This window comes from Calypte anna, chromosome 24, assembly GCF_003957555.1.
Source record: "Calypte anna isolate BGI_N300 chromosome 24, bCalAnn1_v1.p, whole genome shotgun sequence".
Classification (NCBI taxonomy): domain Eukaryota; kingdom Metazoa; phylum Chordata; class Aves; order Apodiformes; family Trochilidae; genus Calypte; species Calypte anna.
This window is the reverse complement of record NC_044269.1, coordinates 1,143,611-1,164,477: the sequence shown is the minus strand read 5'-3', so window position 1 is coordinate 1,164,477 and position 20,867 is coordinate 1,143,611. Positions and strand designations below refer to the sequence as shown.

The 20,867-nt window shown below is 48.7% G+C and overlaps 1 protein-coding gene across 1 annotated transcript in view; it reads right to left on the bottom strand.

Annotated features, from left to right (window-relative positions):
* The window catches only part of KIRREL3 (kirre like nephrin family adhesion molecule 3), a 270,602-nt gene that overhangs the window by 62,710 nt on the left and 187,025 nt on the right, over nucleotides 1–20,867 (bottom strand).

Here is a 20,867-nt window from a genome sequence, read left to right as displayed (position 1 = left end):
GAAAAACCTTCAGGATCCTCAAACCCAACTGCCCCAACCAGGAAACCAGAGCCCGAGGTACCCTGCTAAAACAGTTCTTGAACACCTCCAGGGATGGTGACTCCACCATCCCAATGCCTCACCACTCTTTCAGAAAAGAAATTTTTCCTGATACCCAACCCAGACCTCCCCTCCCACAACTTTAACCCTTTTTCCTCTCATCCTCTCACTGGGTACCTGGGAGAAGAGCCCAACACCAACCAATTACCTGATCCCTCCATAGGGAAAAAGAATGATACAGCAAAGGGGTGCCAGGCTTTTCCTCTAAGTATTTGATTCCAAATTGTGGCTTTGGGATCACCAGGCAGAAAAGCAGACAGCTTTTGGATCTTGTATTCCACTGAATCAAGAGGACTTTTGTCCTCATCTGCTCTCTGAAATCAAGATGCTCACTGAACAATCTGCTACAAACCTGTTCCCTTAGGGTGTAACCAACCCCCAGGAGCTTTGCACCCCCCTGGGGATGGAAGGAAGCAGCAGCCCTCCTAAAGCACATCCTTTTGCTGAAGTTTCATCATCATCATCAAACTCCCAAACTATCCAGCATTAATGAGCCAAGCTCTGCAGTGTGACACCCTGGGTGACAATGCTTTAGCATCCCCTTCCCCACCCTCTGTGTTGCAGTTCCCATCCAAAGCCCTCAGGTCACCTTCTGAGATGTCTCCCACCTTGGGTGCAAGGTGAAACTTCCCATTTTATTTTATTTTTTCTGTTCTAAAACCAGAGCTCTGCTTTCCAAGGGGTGTCCCCAGGGCTCACCAGAGATCAGGGCACAGAGCAGCGTGGTGCCAAGCTCCCCTTTTTCTCAAGAAAAGAAGAAAAAGCAAGAACAAAGGCTGACAGAGCAGCCCATAACCAAACCCACATCTGGAGGAGCTCAGGGGCAGCTTGCTGTAGTACAAGCCAGCAGCTGGAGTGCTGCAATTTAATGCTGGAAAATTCTAAATTTAAAGCCACTTCAGGCTGCTCTGCTGGTTGTCTGGACACCCAGTGAGCTTGGTCCTTCCTGGTAGGTGTTTGTAGAGCATCTGAGCAGCCCTATAGCTCTGCCAGCACTTCCAGACATTCACTCTGGAGACAGGAGAGATGAAAGAGAGGAAAGCTGGGGGGAAGGCAGAGCAGCTGGATTGTGACTCCAGGGGATTTTCCTGCTTCGGAGCCTTTCTGGGGGTGAATGATCCTGGAAAGCCCCAAACCCCTCAGCTGAATGTCAGCTCAACACCCAGAATGCTGTCAGGCTGAAGAAAAAGTTTCTCTTTAAAATCAATCTGTTAAGCCAGGACAGTCTGCATGCAAACCACCCCAAAAATCAATTCAATCCTAATTTACATTAACCCAATTTACTCATTGACTGATGATAAATCCCAACCCAAGGTTAAGTGTGACACAAGTGCTGGCAACTCAACTTGTTTCCAAATGAGTTGTTGGGCCTTGCCTGGGGGGCAAAGCTCCAAAGCTCCATCATTTTCCATCTCCTGCAGTTAAACCAATATATGTCCCTCCCGTGAACACTTAAATTTCAATTTAATTTCTTGTAGCTTAACCTAAACTTGCTGTCAGCCTGCTAAAGACACACAGGGAAGAGCAGAACTCTCCTCTCTAAATTCCTGCTGGTTTGGGTACATCAGCCCTGCTGAATTGTTTGCACATTTCCCTTCAGGTGCACCTCAAGCACCTCAAGCACCCGATTCCAGGTTATTTTAGAGGTTGAGGCTCTCCCAGCACCCACATATTTGCAAGGAAACCTGATTTTCATCACAGGGGTTTCCCAAAGGTGCTGCATGCAGCCCAGGACAGGTTTACTCCAGAGGAGATTCCAGCTCTTTCTGCTGGTAGAGACTTGCTGGAAGTCCTGGTGGCATCCAACCCTGGCAGAGATCCCTTGCTATGTTCAATTTAGAGTTAGAAATATGATTTCATAGGGAACTTTAATCAGCTCTGGGTTTTATTCTGACTCACTGGTAGCATAACACAGAAAAGTGGGAACGAGAGAGAAAATTAGGGAAGGGAGCAGAAAAAAAGTGAGCATATTGCTTTACTCTGTGGTTTGGGTTTTTTTTTTTTTAAATATATATATTTCCCACTCCCTAACTACATTTTCACAGCTTACTTCATAATCTTGACAATTCTCCAGGCAAGCAAGGACAGCACTGGGACGTGGCAATAACCCCCAAAGATTGTTTTATTGGGGAGAATTATCAGGTTGTCAGCTGGGAGCTGCAGGAGCTGTAATGAGAAAGCAGAAGCACCAAATGCTCTCCATGGCCTCTGAAAATGTCCATTAAACAGAGGCTTCATTTGGTAATTGCTGTTGGAAAGGAAGCCCCTTTTTAAGATTGTTTGGGTTTTTTTTTTTTTCCTTGTTCCTTAATTTGTTTTCAGGAGCAGCTGATGACCATGGAAAATCAGAGCAGAAACATGGCATCTGTCTCCTGTCTTTTCCTTCCCTCTGTTTGTTCAGAGTAAAAAAAATTGTCATTCAAAACCTTTTTTTTTTTTTTTCAGGTCCAAGGCTCCATCTCAGCTACAAACAGCTCAGACCCAGGCACAGGAGAGGAGAGATGGGGGTAAGGAACTTAAGAGCTTCACCTGGCCCAGCTCCTGCTCCATGGCAGGATCATTTCTCCCTAAATTACAGATAAAAAAGAGGAAAAAAAAAAAAAAAAGAAAAAAAAGAAAAAAAGTACTGAAGGCAAAGCTCAACTAGCTTTCAAATCAGCTTAAAGTCTGATTACTGGGTTTAACTGGGTTTGGAAGATCAGAGGCTCAGCCACGTTACAGCTTACGTCTTAATGTCAAAGGAACAAGTAATTTGCAGAAAAGTTTTAAGGGAGATAAGATACTTGACAGAGAATAACCGAAACTGGGGAAACTGGGAGAGGGTGATCTACAAATGCAGGCTGTACAGTTTTGGCTACAAGAAAAAAAAGCCAAACCCCAGCAGCTGGGTACTTTTCCTATGAATATTTACTACGTGACTACAAAACGGGGCTTTGGTTTCAGAGCAGGGTGGTTTGGCTCCAAGAACAAATTAAAACAACCCCTTCAGCCAGACGTTGGCCAACCAGAAGTTTCCCATTCTGTCCCCTTCCACTAAGTAGAATGTTGGCCATAAAAATCCAGATTTAACTCTAACCTGGCTTCCCAAATCCAAATCCCTGCAGAGGTTGGAGTTCAGACCACATGAGCCCAACCAAGAGTCCAGGCAAGGTACCTAAAACCAACCAACCACCAGTTGGTACCTTCTGTCACCTCCAACAGCACCTTCCTGCCACACAAAGGGAACCCAGCTTCTAGTTTTGGGCTGTGCCAGAGATCCCAAATGCCAGGGAGATGCAGCAATGTGTACAAGTGCCTCCACCCCGTTTTGCCTCTTTCCAAGAATAAAAAACTTGGCAGATTTTCAAATAAATAAATAACCCTTGGCTCCCTGACAGCATCTCTGGGAGCTTCTTCTGCTCTTCATCCAGCAGAGAGGGGAAATGCACCAGGCAGAAGCAGATGTTGAGTCTGAATTCTAAGTTGATCTTTTTTTTCACCCCTAAAGAACCCAATCACTATGCAAATGAGATGCTAACCAGGCCAGGTTCCAGCAGGATGGTGAAGTCCCAAGCTGCCCTTTGGTGTCAGAGAAGGTGCCTTGAAACCTCATCTTTTCCTGGTCACTGCCTTTATTTTGCTCCCTGAGAAGCTCCTTGCACCTGCCTGGCCCATTCCCTGATCCTGGAGAAAAACCTAAAACAAAAAGCAGGGAGCACATCCTGCAGCTCTTGGAATCCTAAATGGCAGGGACAAAATAAAAAGGAGATCAAAGGCTCCACCATGAGGGGTGAGCAGGCAGCATTGCTAACCCTGCCTTCAAAAACTCACAGGCAGGAGCCTTGTGAAGCCACAAGCTTGTCATAAAAGTGTAAGAATTAAAAGAGGCAAAAAAAAAAAAGATAGAACCACTTTAGAACTCTCTTTCCTTCATGGGTTTTGCACCTGTGGCTCCTGTTTTTCAGCCTCCCTCTGTAACACTGCCTCGTTCCTTTAAACAGAGGCTGAAGGTCTCCCATGCTTGTGACTTCCCAGGGAAATCAGCAGCATCCCTTTGCAGAGCAGCCCCAGTGTCCACACATTTGTGGGAAGGCACAAAAATCCCATTTTACACCCCAGAAAACAGAGGGAGGCAGCTCCAGGCTGACAGTGCCAAGGGGCAGCAGGACCTGGGAGCTCCTTCCATTCCCAAATCCTGAGTCAGGGGCTGCTTTCCTGAGCTCTCTGGGGGATGGAATCTGTTTGCATGGGTTCTTGGCTGAATTATTTCAGCTTGCAGCCTCCTGGGTGAAAAACCAACCTGCCTGCAGACAAGTGGCTGCAAGGAGAGAAGAGGCAACCAGGAGCAGGAGATAGTTAAATGTTCATTACCTGAGCATTGCAGTGAGGAGCCAGGGACTTGAGAGAGGGAACATCGACTCATTAGACACTGTGGCTCCTTTTATGTAAGTGGAGCTTAGAATTTCCATTGTGTTCTGGAAAAGAATTAGGCCTTTTTGTTGAGGAGGGGAGAGAAGTGTCCAAGGAGGACTAGGAAGCTCCTCATAAAAATATGACTCTGTTCTAAAATGAAAGGCCTTGGGATTGTGAGAGGGGGGATGTTTTCCTTGGCCCTCAATGCAGAGACCTCATCCTTCCTTCCCCAGGACACAGGGGGGGAGGATGATCCAGAGGCTGCCACTTGACAAACCAATAATCCCAATTCTAATGGTTGGACTGGATGACCTGAAAAGTCTTTTCCAACTGATTCCCTGATTCCCAGCCTACAAGCCAAGCTCGGAAGGTCCCTCTTCAGTCCTTGATGCCAAGGCGTGGCATTTCAGCCCCAGCTCAGGGTTGGCTTCTCCTTACACAGCCCTGGAGGTGAAGCCACCTCCTCATCCTCCCCATGGAGGGGACTGGGAAGGGTGGGCAGGGATGGCTTTGTGCCTCAGCTTCCCTGACAGAGCAGAGCTCATCTCTACCCCACCCCATGCAACCTCTGCTCTCCACCCTGAGACAAAAGGGCCCCATTCCCAGTGCTCATTCCAATGGGTCCTTTTCTCCAAGCCAAGGGCAATGAGCTCCCTGCATGAGGCCCAGCACGCTCCTGCATTGATTTTTAGGTGCCTGGGGAAAGCAAGCAGACAAAAAACCTTACATTATTTACCAAGCTCTCTGGAGCTGTCAGTCAGCAGAGGGACAGCAGGGAAGGACTGTGCAGGCAGCACAACTTCTCAGCCCTGCCTCCCAGGGAGAGATGCTGCCCAGCCCAGCCCTGCTGAGCACAGAACTTCTAGGGCATGAAGGAAAGGGGCAGCCAAGAGTCCTCAGCAAGGATTGCCCCAGAAAGCTTTGTTTGTATCTTCAGAGGAGCAAAAAACCCCCAGCTCCATGACCAGGAGCAGATGAATCCCACCAGTGATGCTGGTGATGATGATGGGGACAGTGATGTCCCCAAGGGATAGTGAGGATGAGCCAACATGCCATGATGGGCCATTCCTGGCCCTTTCTTTCAGTTTCATGGAAGCAAAAAGAAAGGTAGCTTGAGTTCCTCCCTTACATAAACTTTCCAGTATTTTATTTTGATCCTTGGGGGAAAAAAAAATGAAAATCTGTTTGAAGAAAAATGTCAGTTTGGCCTTTTTTAGTCAGACTACACAAGTCTGGCTCACACAGCTGCTGTAGGCTTGATGCTGGTGAATTATTCAAGTTGAAAGAAAAAAAGCACGACAGGAATGAATCATGGAAATACATAAGGAAAGGAAGGGGCAGCCCTGCACATCCCTGGCCAGCTAGCTGTGTGACCTGGCATCAGAGGTGTTCCCTCTCCTTGAGTAAAGCAGAAAGCTGAGCTTGAAACGTGCTTGCCCACAAAGATGGAAGGAGATGGGACCCTTTTCCCCCTTGAAGTATCCCAAGAAGCAAAGCCTGGCAGTCTCCATCAGCTCCAGGCTGCTATGGATGGCAAGAAGCCAGGACAATTTTGGGCAAAAACAAAGCCAGAGGGATCCTGGCTGCATCGAGCACCCCAAGAAAAGCAGAGTTTGTGTTTCTGTGCAACCCTTTGACTCCTGAGCAGGCACCAGCTCTGAGCTCCATCCCCCCCCCGGTGTCAGATATTTTCCTGTGGCTGCTTAATGAAGAAACATCAGCATCCCACTGTGTCCACTGAGGAGCTTCTGACAGGAGACAGAAGAATTTTGAATAAGATATTAGACCTTTTTAGAAATCTTTTTGTCTCTCAGTCACACAGGCAAGAGATCTGAACTATCGAGTGGTGCCTCTGCTTTGATACCCACATGAAATCCCAGCTCTGCTTTCAAAGTCACTGGGAGCAGTTTGATCATCCATGCAGAAAGGGCTTAAATGTCATTGTCTGCTCTGTTATTAGCTGCCAATGGGGAAGGTGTAAGAGTACACTTCCTGGGGGATATTTATTAGCAACCTCCTCCCAGCACCCACTTCCAGAATTACCTCTGGAGAGATTAAATGCCTGCTCTTGGTCACTGCACCAAAAGAAACCAAACTGATGTACTGCATTGAGGAATCAAACCAAAAAGCAGCATTCCAGTGACCTTAGGGACTGGCTGGCACTGAATATTCAGACTCACTGTGTGGCTCCTGGCCCTCCTCCTTTAACAACCCCCTGTGTACCTGGTGCCCAGATAAACCCATGCTCAGCAGCATTATCTTTGATTAGACAAGCTGACAGAGCTGGGGAAAAAAATTACCCAGATGAGCTTTGGGGCACACAGCACTTTTCCTGGGTTGGAGATAGAAGCAGCAAACTGGAGGAGGTGGCATTTTGCCACCAGGGCCAGCACACACTATGGCCTCATCCCAAAGCCTGAGCTGCTGCTGGGGATGCTGGGGACAGGATCTGTACCTGTCCTTGCCAGAAAGGGAGAGCATCAGCACCCCCAGCAACTTAAAAGGCACTGGAAGCCCTGGTGCTGAGAAGCATCCCTTGAAGGAGACAGGAGGTGCTTGGGTCTCCTGAGCAGAGAGGAAAAGTATTTCCTCCAATTGATCCACCTGGAGGCTCCAGCTCCCCCTGGAGAATGCCAACATCTCAAATGTTTTGTTATCAGTGCTCCTGAGGAACCTGCCCCAGAATAATAAATGACCATTTGCTCTTCTGTCAAGGCAGATCTGTCCTGGCACAGCCCCAGGGGCTCAAGAGGGAGGTGGGAGAAGAGGAGGTGATGCTTGGGTGACTCCAGCCAAGCCAGCTTGCTCTGTGGCAACTCCAGATGTTTTTTCTGATGCTATTTGTAGCTGACAAACAGCACTTAGTGGGTCCTCAGCTGCAGGAGGCTGTTCCTGGGACGAACACCCAAATTTAATCAAAGGAGGAGGAAAAAGAAGCTTTTCCTTCCAAATGAACAGCTGACCCTCAAACCAGCGGGCAGCATTTTGCCCTCTACAAAGTCTCCTGGATAAAATCCTTCAGGATTTTGTCTCCTGGGACCTTCTGCAATCTCCCAAGTGACCCCCCCAGCCCTGAGAAATATTCAAATCCAGATACACCCCCTTAGCTCACCCTTTGTTCCCAGCTCAGGGCTGCTCTTCTGAAATATAGTCCTATAAATCTCAGCTCATCTTTGAGTTAGAGGGCACACAGGACACTCGTCTGTAGGAAAAGGAGAAGGATGAATAATCCATTTCACAAACGATTTGGAGATTTCAAAGCCTGGCTCAGCTCCCAGGAAGGGTAGCGACTGGAAGTTGTGCAGTCTACAGGGTGGAAAATTAGACCAAAGAGCTCACCCTGGGTCGGGCTGTGTTTTGCTTCCATCCTCGTTTTTCAAAGTCTGTTTTTGCACGCTTTGAGTCAGAGAGAAATCAAAATGAGGATTCATTTCAGAACAGAAAAAGCAGATATTTAATGCTAAAATTCTGCTCTCCTCTTCCACCTTCCAGCCATACTCCTGGTGAAAACAAGCTTTAATTTTGCCCCCCTTCCCTTCTGCTACTCCAATTGCAGTTCTGCCACAGCTTATCAGAAAATAACCCAGACTTTAATCACCTACTTGCATCCTGCTCAAAATAAATCTGAGTGCAAGGAGCCCCACACAGCTCCCACCAGGGAGATTTGGGAATCCATGCAGAGCCCCATTTCCCTACACAAATTTGTTCCCATCTTTGCAGGTGCTTGAACCACCACCAGGCAAAGTGCCCAAAGCAGAACTTCCTCTGTGGGGAACCAAACTGCATGGATGGAGGCAGGAAAATGGGAGATGAAGTCTTGCTATGGCCTGGAAAAACTGAGAGGAAACATGGACCTGTTGGTTCTGGAGGGGCTCCTGACATTCCTGGGGCACTGAGGGGTCCTTGCTCCAACTCCCTGGTGCTGAGTGAGCTGGGATCACTTTGGGTTGTGCTGTGTGAATCATCAAGTCTGCAGATGAAATGGAATGAGAATGAGGTGGATTCTCCAGTAATTACTGTTTGTTTGGATGTTCTCAAGCAGAAATGATTGTAAATATGTGCACTTTTTTTTCTTCTTCTTTTTTTACCAACCAGATTCACATTTTGAGTTAAAAGAGATTGTTCTGGAGAACTGCCTTAAATTAAGCAGATGCAATACATGAAAAACAAAGTGGCAGGGAAAAGACAGGAGGAGGTAAGAGATGCTAAGATGAACAAACAGGGAGCAGAGCATCAGTTGAGCAGGAAACATCTCATGCAAGTGCCCATCCTCATTACCTGAAAAACCTCATGCACTTCTCTATCCATACATTAAGAACTAATAAAAGCTCCTCTCCCCTGAAACTCACTGCTGCTACAGCACCCGGAGAGCTGGGGAAATGCCTAGAAAATGAATTAATCCATTGCTCACTTCTCCTGGAGGAGGCCAGGGGCCTGCATCATTGCCTCTGGCTCCTGGTTTTGGACTGGGAATTCCCCCAGCAGAACCAAGAGCCAGGACAAGCAAGAGGAAATGTGAATCCAGTCAATTTTTACAGCCCTGGAACTGCTCCAGCAGCCCAGGAGCACCCTGCAGAGAAGCCCCTGGGAACCTGCTGTGTCTCAGTGGTGCTGAGAGATCCCAGGACTCTGCTAGAGGGGAAGGGAAAGCTTCCAAAAGGGGCTCAAAAGTACTTAAACCCCAGGCTTAGTTGTTTTGTGTCAATTCTGCTCCTTCTCAATGGTCCCCACAGCAGAGTCAATGACTTCCCAGTGCAAAACCCCAGCCCAAGAGGAGCTCAGCACATCCCTGCCTGCTGAGTTAATTAGCAGGTAATGAGAGATGTTCATCAATAAACTCAGCTGGCTCTGAGCCTCCAGGCCTGCAGGACATGGGAAGCTTTCCATCCAGTGACAAGCTCCACTTAGAGGAGGATGTGAGACCCAGAAGCAGAAAAAGCCCTGGCCCTAGCAGGGAGGAAAAGCTGTGTGAGAGCTGACACAGCAACAACCCCCCCTTTTCATTCAGGATTTTTGGGAGGAAGAGGGAGGAGATGCTTTTCCCTCTGGTTTTGCTGGTGGAAGATTCCTTCCCCAGGGTTAAGAGCAGGTAGTAAAGCTGAGAGTCCAAATTAGAGGAACTTAATTATGATAATACACTCCCTTACAGGCCTAATCTCTCTCTGAGGATTCCCCCCTCTTGAGTCCACAGCTGGGGGTAGAAACCTCCAGGGGAATAAAAAAAAAGACAAAAAAGAAAGTCTCTTACAGTTTCAGCCACAGCAAACCTCCAAGGGAGGTCCTACCTCAGCCTCAGTTCTGAGGAATGGGGAGAGAAAAAGGCCCCAAACCAGTAACAGCCATTTAGCCAGTCCCACCTCCAGTTCTGAGTTGAGGAAAAGCATCCTGCCCTCAGCCAGGCAGGAACATAACCTGTTTAAGGCTTTAGAGACACACAGAACCATCACCAGATTTTTGCAGCAGCAATGTGCAACACAGCACCTTCCAGACTCCTATAAATTACTCAGCACCCAGCTGCCAGCTCAGCCTAAGCTTGATATTGCCTGCAGTAATTATTTGGATCAAATGCAGTTTATCTGCCTCATATTTGTGTTTCTGTGCTCTCTGGTAACTTATAAATGTCATCGCAGTGTTTATTTGTTATAATGAAACTTAATGACGTTTGAAACCCAGGGCTGTGGTTGTGGGCTGCAGGTTTGCAGTAATCTCTTCCATCTCAGGAGCAGGAGGCCCAAAGAGAACATGAAATTATCCTATAGGAAAGGAAGATGTATGCAGACAGCTCCTGGGGCCTGGGTGCTATTTATTGGAGAGATGAGGAGCAATGAGCCCCAGTGCCTAAGGCTACAGGCTCAAAGCACTGTCACCCACTGAAGGCAAATGTTCCTGGCCAAGGGGAACCAGTTGTCAAGCCATAAACCCAAATGTGTCTCAATCTATTTTATTAAACCTCCTAAGGCATGCTGAGGCTGCTCCACGCTGTCTGAAAGGGCTGGCAGGCAAGGAATGGGGTGGAGCTGCTGGAAAAGGAAGCGAAGCTGGGGAGGAGAGAGAGGACCTGGATTTGTGGGGCTTTGGATGGGGATGGGGAGGACAGGGTGGTGAGGACCCCATCTCAGCCCAGTGCTCTTCTCCTCCCACTCCAGACCCAGAAAAAACTCCTCCTGCCTTTGCTTCAGGTGCTGCTCCTTGTCCTCAATTCTGCTGAAGGATTTCGTCCCTTGGTTTCTATCCCTGTGTGTATTTAGAGACTCTGGTAGTGTCTCCCCTTGAGCCACCTCCAGACTACATAAATTTACCTCCTCTATTTTCAGCTCTTACAACCCTGCTCTCTAATCCCTGGGCATTCCCAGCACCACACACAAGGCTCTGGGTGCCCTGCACATCCCAGCCCCACCATGACTGATGCTCCAGTACCTGGGGATCCGCTGAAGTAAAATGCCTCTGGCAACATCCAGGAGCATCTTCCTCAAGCTCCCTCCCGGGGGTGTGGTGGTACCCAGGACATGCAGCACCAAAAGCAGCCTGAATCCCTCTGGCACAAACCACAACTTCCAGGGAAGTTGCTTTGGGGACACATGGCAGGAGGAGGTGATTCCTAAAGGGGTCAAAGACTGAGTGCCTGTTGATGCCTTATCCACCAACTAATAGGAAAGAAAGGAAAAAAAAAAAACCACCGAAAAAACAAACCTGGGAAACTCATTTGATTAACCTCATCTGACCAGCTGGATTAAAACCAGAAGCTGTTATTGGTGGCCATGACAAGAGACAAGAGAAATTAATCTTCATTACTTGCAACCATTCTGCAACCAGACCCAGAGAATCTCCTGCAAGGATCTCACCACTGAGACCTCCCCTCCCAGCTCCCTCCAAGCAGACAGGACCTCAGTGTTCCAGCCCCTGCTTCCAGCTGGGAATGCTGCAGATTCCCCCAGCTTCTCCCAGCACCCTGAGCCTTGGCAGAAGTCTCCTGTCTCCCCTTGACTGGCTCCAACCTTGCTGCAAACCTCCCTGACATCGATTAATGAGAAGGAGAGGAGTGTGCAAGGCCACCTGCAACGACCTTGCCTGCAAAGCCTTGAAAAAGGAGTTAATTCCAGAATAAAGCTGGAGCTGGGAGCCCCGGCCATCCCCCAAGCAGCTATGGAAACAAACAAGCTGACAAATGAGGCTGCCTCCTAATGAAGCTGAAGCCAAAGTCAATCCTCAGCCCTTCTATCAGGGCACAGATCAGAGATGGTCTCAAGGGCAAAGGAGCTGGGCAGGGGTGGGAGAGCTGTCACTCAGAAAAGGAAGGGGTGGCAAGGCAAGAAAAGCAGCAAGAGGGAAGTGGAGGAAGTCAAGGGCAACTGGCAGAAAAGGAAAAGAAAAAGATTTAAAAGAGAGGAAATGCAGAGAGCTGGGGGAAAGCCTTTCTGCCAGGGCTGAGTCACTCTTGCTGTAAATAAATCTGAATATTAAGGTCCTGGTGATCTTTCCACCCTCTGCTGTCGCTGGAGCACACCCAGAGCAACCTCCTTCTGCCAAAGCCCCATCTCATGTATTTCCTCTGCAGAAGTTTTCCTTCTCTTCCCCTCCTCAGGTAATGAAAGATCAGAGGCAGGATGTGGGTTCCTGGGGTAGGGGCTGCTTGCCTCCCCATTTGTACAGCACAACATGAATTTCACCCTGGGCTGAAGACTTGTGTTGCCTCAGGAGCCAACCCCCTGCCACTCCATCTCCAGAAACCTTCCCTGCAACTTCCCTGCTCCTCTTTGAAAAGTTCTCAATCGAATGCTGGCCTGAGCTGCCAGCAACAAAGACCTGGCATACTTATCTCCAGGTCAACCTAAGTATTTCTTTAGCTTCTGAAAAAGTCAGTTCCTTTCCTCATTCTTCCTTTGGTTTAAATCTCAGAATGCATACTGCCTCATGAATATTGATGAGGATCATTAGTCACCAAATATTTCACTTCCTTTCTCTTTGCCTCATCTGTAGGAAACCTTTGTTAAAGAGGGAAAAAAAACCCCAAAACAACAGTCATCTCAATCGTATCTCTGGATGCATCTTAAGATTATCCTCATTAATACACTTATAGATTGAGTAAACACCTCTGGGAGCCAATCCTGGGCATAAAAGGACTGGTACAGACAGGGCCCATGACTGGTCAGGTTTGGATGCTCAGTATCCATCCTGCTGCCTGTCTGGCCAAAGGGAATTTCACTCCCAGCCACCCCCTCAAAATGCTCCCCCCTGATCCTTCAGGGTTTAGAGCATTCCTGTTCCTTCCATTCCTGCTTCTTCTGTCTTCATCAGCCTGAACCTGAAGGCTGCTGATGGGCTTGGGTTTCATTTAGTGAATACGGATGGCAGGGCTCAGCCAGACACAGCAAAGAGCTTGGGAAGAAGAGCAGGATTTGCAGCCTCCAGCTGGATACTTTACAGCAGTATTTCACCATTTCCTTAGGGTAAGAATGGATTTTTTGAAAGGTTTAAAGAAAACCAAAGGCAGCCCAAACAAAGCAGGATGCTTTGCTGGGTACTTTGCAGAACCTTTCAGTCAAATCCAACCAAGTCCCAGCTTCCTTGAGAAATGGGACCTGGTTCATTTGCTTGGCTGAAACCCAGAATTTCTTCTGATTTGTCAGTACAGCTGTGAAATGGTTCTGCCTTGCCCTGCTCCTGTAAGAAAGGAGCTTCACTTGCCAGGCTGGGGACCTTATGTGACACCCAGGGACACCAGCGGGGAGCAGAGCTTCAAGACTATTTCTTAGAGCTTTTTCCTAGCACACCAAAGCCACAGGCTGTGTAACAGCAGAAAGGTTTCATCTTCCTAACAACCTTCCTCAGCTCCCACCCCCCAGCCTGGCTGTAGTTTGAGGGACTCGAGACAAGCCAGGTTTCTGCTTGCAGTCACACAGTGGATTTGCTTCTCCTGGCTTGAGAGGCATTTTCACAGCAGTCCTGGCTGTCAGCAACACAGGTATGGCTGCAATGGCTTTGGTTGATCCTTTGAGAAGCTGGAAAAACAGCTCCCAGCTTATCTAATGCTGTTTCTTGGGGAGCAAGGAAGCTTCATAGTCATTTAAGCCCACAGAGCAATAGATTTCCACAGGGAACTGCTACAAAAATCAATAAATAAAATTATACCTTTAGACCACTAACTGCTGCAACACCACAGCTACCATTAAAACTCCCAGGATTTCTATCAGATTTAGCATCAGTGGAATGTCTGGGCTGCACTGCAAGTGCTGCAGACAACTGGAGAAGCTCTGCTCCCCCTCTCCCAGGCTGGCAGAGAGCAGTGGTGAGATGGGGAGGCATTTCCCCACACTGCAGGGCACAAAAGACCCTTCCATCAGCACCATCCTTGTGCATGTACACGATGGAGTTCACCAGCAGGGATGTGGCTCACAGCAGCACTTGCCTCTCCTGTATTTTGCCCCATTTTCCAGCTGACCTACCCCCTGCCAAGTCTTCCCTTGACACTAGGAAAAAAAAAAAAAAAAAAAGAAAGAGCTTGTTTGCTGTTTTTTCCTTGGGTTTTGCTTACATCCTTGCCTTGTTTAGCTAACAGACACACAGAGCCTCACAAATATCACTGAGACCTCTGCTGATAACACTGCACCTGTAACAAGTTCTCAGGAGCTCGCTCCATCCACTCCCCTCTTTCTTTCTTAAATGCCTTTGTCAGATAAAGGACAAGAGGCTCAGTGCAGCCTCTTCCTGAATCAGTCAGGATTGTGTTGTTCTGGGGAGCCAGGATGACAGTGCTCAAGGTAAGAGCTGCCAAGCCCCAGAGGGACAGCACCCAGCAATGCTGCACCACATCCCACATGGAGCTTTGGAGATCAGCTAAGAACAAGGACACTGCTACAGTGGGTCCCAAGGGATTTTGGTGCCAGGGATCCCATAGCTTCAAGGAAAGCTTTGCAGCAGTCTTGTTCCCAGATTGATGCAAAGTTTTGGAAGATAAAGTGTGAGGAGATGATGCTCACGGTGCTGCTCGTGTTTTCTAGGGGCTGTTGAGGTAGAGCAGAGCCAGCACTGCTTGAGCTGAAGCAAGGAACACCCTAAACATCTGGTCCCAAAGGACAGATCCCTTCCACCACCAGGCCAGGAGACTGTGGAAAGTCTGAGCTTCTCCAGAAGCACCTGGTAGAGTAGAAAGGTCACTTTCACAGTGCTGAGGGGCTGGCTCCCATTTATCCTTGAGACTGAGGAAGATTCATGCTCTGCCTCTGCTGCTACAGATGTAAAAGTCACTTGCAAGATCCAGATTAAGTGTCCCCATAAATCCAAGCAATTCTGAGGCAGCAACTGCCTCACTGGGCTGCTAATGGGTGGCATGAATAAGTCACCATGTTTCAGTGCCACACTCTAACAGAGCATTTTCCTGGCAGGAAACCTTCCCTGAACCCAGTTTCAACTATGGCAGAGACAGCAGAGAGGGTGTTCAAGCAGAGATATTTGAAGAAAAGGCACAGCCAGCTTCCCCAAACAAGCTGTTTTCCCCCCAAACAGCAGAGACTCCATCCCAGAGCCCCAGCTGGTTTCTCTCCAGGCACTAAGATGTGACCAGACAGAGAGCTGAGCTTTGAATCTGTGCTGTAGGAAGGATGCTCAGGGTGAGGGAAGGAAGAGTGGCTGAAACTGGATGGGACTGAACTGGGCACAGGTCTGCCTACAGCCCCCAGCAGAGCATCCAGCCTCCCCAGTTTATGACAGGACTTCAATATTAGGGTGAGTTTGAAAGCCTTATTGTGGTTTGAGGTTTCAATCCATCTCCTTTCCCTCTCGTTGTTGGATTTTCCCCATCCCAGCATTGCTGCTGCTGCACCCCAACCTCCCCACTCCCTTCCCCACCAGAGAGGCTGCAAAAGCACCCGCAGCCTCTGCTCCTGCAGGAGCTGCAGATTCCCTGCAAGAAGCTATTAAGAAGCAGTTGAACAGAGCAACCTTTCATTGACAAGTCACTCGTCCCTTGAAACGATCTCCAAATGGTGTTTTCTTTTTATTGCTTTCTGCACTTTTAACAGCCTTGATTTTCAAGTTACTTTGCCTTATGATAAACTCCAGATCTCTAACACGTCTGTTCTCTCCCCCTTTGGTCTCTTTCACCCACTTCTTCTTTATGTTTTTATTAAAAAAAGATCCAGGAAAACAGATAGCAGATTAAAAGGGAAACAAATTGAAATGGGTCAAATGTATCTTGCTTAGATGACAGCCACCCCATTAGATACTTTTAAAGAGGACAAATAATCCGTTCAGAAGCACAAGTGGGCTTTTACATTTATTCTAAATTACAAACCAAATGATTGCAGCCTCAAATGGAAGCCCTGGTTAATTGCACTAATATCTCACTAATTCCAGCACCAAAGTCTAAGGGAAAACCAAACCATTTTCACAATTTTACCAATTATTCAATTTAGACCAAGGTACATTATGCAAACCTCGGCCTGAGCTTCCTCTCCATTTTGTGATCTATGACAAGGACTGGAATTCCAATTATTAATAATGGAGGAGTTATAATTATTCTAAGGATGGTACAAGATAATTATAAGCCACAAAAAAACCCCAGCTTCCAGACGCATGCACAGTTCTCTCCACATGTCTGGAAGAACCAAAACCTATCTGCAGGCTAAAGATACGCTGAAGCCAAAAAAACCCCAAACCATTCAGAGCTCCCATGTGCAAGGCCACAGCTGATAACACAGGGCAGAAAGAGGCAGCTGCCCAGGTCCAGCAAGGCAGGGACTGATCCCAATCAGGGCTGTGTGGCTGCTGGAGTCATCACAAGGAGAGCAGGATGGGGGCTCTGCTTCAGTTCAGGCCACCACTGTCATTGTCCCCCTTGGCCTGACCTGTGTTCCATGTTTGAGGTACATGGAGGAACCATCTAGGTTTGGGGTCCTTTTGGAACCTCCACCTTCCCCCAGCAAAAGACACCAAAGCTTTGCATCAGCCCCAGCAAATCTGAACAAAGGAGATGAGGTGAGGTTTGCTGCTCAGCCTGCAGAACTTCCAGGTTCTCACCATCCCCAAGCTCAAGGTTTGCCTTACATTCACCAACATTCCCTGGGGCCTTTAGAGAAAAATCCTCCTGCCTGGGCTCAGACAGCTGTTATCTGAGCAGATTTCTTCACTCATTACCCAGCATTGATGATTTGCTAAGCAACCCTCTCCCACTTAAACCCAGAGCAGGTACATGGAGGTACATGGAGGAACCATCTAGGTTTGGGGTCCTTTTGGAACCTCCACCTTCCCCCAGCAAAAGACACCAAAGCTTTGCATCAGCCCCAGCACTTTTAGATCAGGTCCCAGATCTTCTGAACAAAGGAGATGAGGTGAGGTTTGCTGCTCAGCCTGCAGAACTTCCAGGTTCTCACCATCTCTACTCCCCAAGCTCAAGGTTTGTCAAGTGTAAGCACTGACCAGCATTCCCTGGGGCCTTTAGAGAAAAATCCTCCTGCCTTGGAGGCCTCAGACAGCTGTTATCTGAGCAGATTTCTTCACTCATTACCCAGCAATGATGATTTGCTAAGCAACCCTCTCCCAATTAAACCCGAGCAGCACTCTGGGTTGCTGTGTGGAGCTGCTGTAGCTTTGTGCACTGAAGAGACACCTTGAACACAGAGAACACCAGAGCCCAGGTTCTGCTGCCAGCCCTGGTGCCAGGGGAGGGCAGGTGCTGGCAGAGATAACCCCAGCACAAAGTCCTCTCCTGGCACCCTCGTGTTTGCAGCCAGCACCCAGGAGGCTGCCTGCAGATACAGGTCCTGTCCCCAGCTGAGGGGTGGAGAGGAGCAAAGCAGAACTCAGGGCTCTCAGCCAAGCTGCAGAGGGGGAATTTGTCCTTCCTCCAGCACAGCTCATTAACCACTGGCTGCTCCAGGAGGAGGATGCTCCACAGAGTCCTTCTCCTCCTTTTTCCCCCCATTTTCAACGCTTGACCTTGGACATGAAGCCCACCCATCCCCTCCACCAGACCCAAGCACCAGAGGGGTCCATCCCACATCGGTGCCATCTGATCACTGCAGAGGAGGACAGGAGAGCCAAGCAAGAGCCCAGAAAGGGAGATGAAATGAGGGGAGGGAGATGGTTTGTAGGCACCTCCCAGCCACTGATGGCTGTCAGGAACAGGTGGTGAAGGAGGAGGCTGACACCTCTCAGAGCTTAATGCTTCCCCTTAGCAGCTTTATGAATGGCAGCCAAAAAGTGCCATAATTGCTGCAGTGATGCTTGCTAATGACTGGAGCTGGAGCTGGCAAGAAGTCAAAGACAGAAGAGAAGAAAAATTGCCTGAGCAGGATGGATGTCTGGATGTACCGACCTGCCTGGGACCACTGCAGGAGAGGGGAGCAAGCCCAGCTTGGGAGCTGAAGCTACGGCTAGGCAGGAACCCAACATGATAGATGAGAAGAGAGAGATTTCACAGCCCACCCCTTGGGAAAGGAACCAAAAGGGAAGAAGGGATAGAAAAATGAGCCTTAATTTTCAGCTTAGCTCAAGATGAAGATTCCTGGGGGACTAAGATCACCTGCCTCATGGGTGCCACCACTCTGCTCCAGCATCACCTTGAGCCAGGGCAGTACATCCCTGGGGAAATGGGAGTTAAGTCAGCATCACCATGGCACAGGCCTGGGGACATCCAGTCCACAAGCTGTGGCCAGGGGAAGAGTTGTTCCCAAGGAGGAATCCAGCCTCTGGTGAGCCAACATTCTGCTCCTCCTGATCATGTCTCTGTTTCTGAATGCTAACAAACAGTCAGCAGCATCTGATGGAGTGGGTTATTAGCAGAATGAAGACAGATGGTGGAGGATTAACTCTAAAGCATCTTTATTGCAAGGCCATCATTCCAGACAGCTCTACCTCTCTCTCCCCCTCTGTCTACAGCTGTCACCAGCTCCATTTCACCTTACAGCTCCCAGCCTTGCACCAAGCAGCCTTCCCATCACACAGAAGAGACACTCATCAATCACCACAAGGGGTAAAGTGTGGGACAGGCTGTAAACACCCCAACCTCTCCCCAAACCCAGCCTGTCTGGTTTTTTCACAGCACAGGTTGGGAGATGTTGATAAGAGGCACTGATACCTGGTAACTCCTCCAGAGCAAACCAACTTCTCAGACATTTCTTTTGGCTTTTCACCCAGGAGGAGAGGCTCAGTTGTGTTCATGGACATCCACAGCTTGCCGGCTGGTGAGCAACAAAATGCTACCAAAACCCTTCCTGGACATGGCCACAGAGCGTCTGTAAACCACGATGTGTATTCCACACTGCTGGGAGGGGTTGCCAAGGGGTCTGCATGTGTCCAGCCTGGATCTTCTCCATGGTGACAGCCAAGAGAAGAAGTTTCCCCACCAAGTGACTCCTTCCTGCTGACAAAGCCCCCAAGTCCCCCTGTGCTACAAGCACATTTTGTGGATGCCCCTATTCAGTGACAGCAAGGTTCCAATGATCCCTGCAATCGCCCCACACCTCTCAGTTATCCCATTGCCCCTCTCCCTACCTCTGCTTTCAGCTCTTTCAGCTCCCCTGCCATGATTAACAGGGCTGCTACAAAAAGAGGCCAGCAACAAAAAGAGGAAAAACTCCCACTTTTTATAAAAGGGAAGATGTCTCTCTCTTTACCCCAAGGGTAACTTGGGGTAGGAAACACCTTTGCTGTAGGTGACCAGAGAGCTGAACCCCTAGCAAGTGTTTTCACTTGTGTGAAAACACAAGTCCTGGTGGGGGTCTTTGGAGCCATGGAAATGCCCAGACTTGGTTTTTGATAGTTTGTGTCTTTAAACAGGGGTCAGCAGCTCTCTGCCTGCACAGTGCCAGGCAGGCAACACTTTGCTCCCTTTCTGACACAAAAGCTTTCCTTTTGGCTTCTCATGTTTCTTTGTGTTCTCCATGCAAAGCCTGAAAAAAGGGGGCTCACTGAATCCAACCTGGGGGACAGGAACTGCTGTGGGCGATCCCAAAGGATCAATGGGTCCTCTGCCACCTCTTGGACACCCTGTGAGCATCCTCGTGGGGCTCCTGCCATAGGAAGGCATCAAGAGAGAAATTCCACCTCCTTCTCACAGCACTCAGCCCAGACCCTGCCACCACCTCTCCCAAGGGGCAGCCCCTTCCTGCTAGCAGCACTCTCTAATCAATGTTTAAAAAGCAGGTGGTAATTAACAAGCAGGAGGTGAAGCCTTGTGAAGTCTTTTCCCCATGTTAGCAGCTCGGTACCAGGGCTCCTGGGAAGCTGGAGGAACCTTTGATCTTTTAACTGATATTTGAGCCATAAACTTGCCTCCACAAGAGCTTTACCCCTTTTCACACCTTTTCCTCTTCAAAAATCATCAGACCCCCCTATGGCTAAGCCCTGAGCAACACACCACCCCTGCAAGCTAAAGAAAGCACTACCATGGCAAAATAGTTTCCAAGCAAATCCCAAACCAAGGACTTAACCCATGTGTGGGTCGAGTTTGCAGTCCCCAGGGTCACCTCACAGCAGCCAAACTCTCCTGGACACAACCTCAGGATCCTGACAGGGCTCAGGGACCTCTAATCCTTCCCTGATCCCCCAGAGATGGTGCCTGGGAAAGAGAAAAGTTTGGGAAACGTTTGCTTGGGAAAGAGAAGCCAAGCAAGGAAGCTGCCAGAAGAAAGGAAGTCAGTTCTTCTGAGCAGAAAGAGGTTTTGTTTAGTTATTATGTATGCTTCATAATTATTTATGATATTTCTATGGATTAATCGATGCTCATGAAGTACTTGGGGGATGACTAGAATATAAATAGAGAAATTTTAGTGACATCACTGCCAGAGTGCAGGGGTTTGATGAACAGCAGAACAGCTCCTCTGAGGGGTGCAGAGACACTGAAAACTGGGGAGCTGAAGGAGGCAAGTGGAAGCACCACCACCCAACTAGAGCAAAAGGCTGAAGGAATTGCTGGACTGGCTTCCCAAGTGACAAAACCTTTCCATGGGAGAAAGGTGATGGGGTTTGGGTGTATGGAACCCATAAGCTCCTGCTCTTCTCTTGCAGCTTCATGCAGGGGGCTTCTCACACCCACTGAGATGTTTCAGAACTTTAAGGGCAATGAGGCTGGGAAGGGACTCCAGAGGAAGGGCTGAAGGAGCTGGGGGTGTTCAGGCTGGAGAAGAGGAGGCTCAGGGGAGACCTCATCACTCTCTCCAACTCCCTGAAAGGAGGTTGGAGCCAGGGGGGAGTCAGGCTCTATCAGTCAGACAAGAGGCCATGGGCTTCAGCTCTGCCAGGGGAGGGTTAGGTTGGACATTTGGAAAAAATTCTTCCCAGGGAGGGTGATCAGACATTGGGATGGGCTGCCCAGGGAGGGGGTGGGTTCTCCATCTCTGGAGGTTTTTAAGAAGAGCCTGAATGTGGCACTGAGTGCC